The sequence below is a fragment of the Daphnia pulicaria genome, unplaced genomic scaffold (assembly GCF_021234035.1).
Source record: "Daphnia pulicaria isolate SC F1-1A unplaced genomic scaffold, SC_F0-13Bv2 h1tg000231l, whole genome shotgun sequence".
Classification (NCBI taxonomy): Eukaryota; Metazoa; Arthropoda; class Branchiopoda; order Diplostraca; family Daphniidae; genus Daphnia; species Daphnia pulicaria.
Window position 1 is genome coordinate 17,501 of NW_025804904.1, and position 1,934 is coordinate 19,434.

A 1,934-nucleotide genomic window follows, 5' to 3' on the forward strand; every position below is an offset into this window, starting at 1 on the left:
CGTCTTATCTACGGGCCTGACACCCTCTGTGGGTTGCTCGCCCCGTTCATGGAGACTTGGACGATAGATACCGGACAGACGCGCACGATCCTCCCGAACACCACATTCCTCGGCACCCGCTCAACCGGGCGCGAGGTTCGGTGCTGGGCTCATCCCTGTTCGCTCGCCGCTACTAAGGGAATCCTTGTTAGTTTCTTTTCCTCCGCTTACTGATATGCTTAAGTTCAGCGGGTAGTCTCATCTAAACTGAGGTCAGAATGAATTGTTTGTTTTCAAAAGGAGACAACACTTTATCTAGCTCGCAGACTTTGGCGTTTTAAAGCCGGGAAAGATTGAATAATTGCCGGTTCAAATTTTTTTTTTTCGAAATAAAGCGAGTCTCACGTTATTCGCAAAAATTAATTTACGAAAAGTGACAGGGCGTCCTGCGGCTTTTTGTATTGAAACAACGCGTCGTGCGCGAACCAAGCTTGCATAACGAGCGGTTAGAGTGAGTGATAATTCGCGGTGGTCGACACTTCGACACGCCCGGCGCACACACACAACTAACTCGCGTTGAAGCGGTATATCGCGCACACGCAGCCGACACCTTGTTCGAGAAGATGTGTTTATTTCTAAAATTTTTTTTTGAGTTGGCTCAAAAATTTCCCATCTGTTTTGCCATCGAAAAAGGTTTCTTTTGAATAGAGAGGAAAAAAACAAAACAGGGCGAACCTTCTTTTATTTTTCCCCTTTTTTGTATTTGAGGCATCGCGGACACTTAAGTCGCGCGGCACCCCAGACGTTAGAGATTCGGGAGCTTTTATGCGGTCAGGCCGGGTGAAAAATAAATCTCGCCGCGACCCAACATGCAAAACCAAGACTGAAAAAATCTCTGTTCGTTCATCATTCGACCGACCCTCAGTCAGATGTGGCCCGAGCGAGAAGCTGGGCCGCCATTTACGTTCAAGATTTCGATGCTCCATGTGTTCTGCAGTTCGCATGGATTAGCGCACTTTGCTGCGCTCTTCATCGATCCACGAGCCTAGTGATCCACCGTTCAGGGTCGTATATAAAACGACATATTCGTTTTCTTCTCTCTTTTTCTCCACCCGCCCAAGCAAATGAATGCGAGGGCGGAGAAAGAAAGCCAGAAGAAAATGTTCCGATAAACACTCGTACTAGAATTTGGGTTTAGTGTGTTATTGTGATTTTGAATTCTTCCTACTTCATCGAGAGGGCGAAGGGCAAGCTTAAAAAACATTCGGTTTTCAACGGCATAGTGTCGGGCTTTGGAGTGTTAGTCTATACGACGCACACGCACGCAACCACGAGTATCTACGCCCGAAAAGAACGTCCAGAGTAAAGTCTCACACTTTCGTCCCCCACCGAGAATCAAAAAATCCCGAAGACGAAGAGAGAAACAAAAAAAAAACAATTTCGATTGGGCGTATCCGCTTTAAACCACCGCGCATCAGAGCGCCTGATACCCGTTCAAAATCTTGATGTTTTTTTTTTTTTTTCCGACTCTCCATCCACCGAGTTTTTATTTTTCAAAGTGTTTGATTTAGGGACTAAGACTTTATAAAATCTCCTTTATTGTTCCTTCGGTACTCGCGGCCCAGCGGGCTATCGTATTCTTCACTCTACTAACGTCAACACTGTGAGCGCCGCTAAAGGTCGAATGAATCTATAGAGACATTCACCATCGAAGCAGGAAGAAATTTGCTCACGGCCATAGACCAAATCGAAAGACTTTGTGTTTTTTTTTGAGCGAGAGGAAAGAAAAATCAATTTGAAAAGGCGAATCCGCTTTAAACCACCGCGCATCAGAGCGCCTGATACCCGTTCAAAATAAATGATTTTCTTCCGTCAACCCACACATAGTTCATACGATGTCTTACGCCGAAAGACTTTTGATGGGGTTTTTTTTGTTTTGCAACTTTTAGTTGTTT

General features: G+C 45.3%; 2 non-coding genes across 2 annotated transcripts in view; both read right to left on the reverse strand.

Annotated features, from left to right (window-relative positions):
• The window catches only part of LOC124319974, a 4,582-nt gene extending 4,327 nt beyond the window's left edge, over positions 1-255 (reverse strand). The window contains exon 1 of the ribosomal RNA XR_006913668.1: positions 1-255. This exon is cut by the window's left edge and continues 4,327 nt beyond it. This is a non-coding gene — a ribosomal RNA (large subunit ribosomal RNA).
• A 639-nt stretch (positions 256-894) lies between these two features.
• LOC124319972 lies at positions 895-1,047 on the reverse strand. The gene has a single exon (XR_006913665.1). It is a non-coding gene; the product is annotated as a 5.8S ribosomal RNA (ribosomal RNA).
• Between the last annotated feature and the right edge of the window lie 887 nt (positions 1,048-1,934).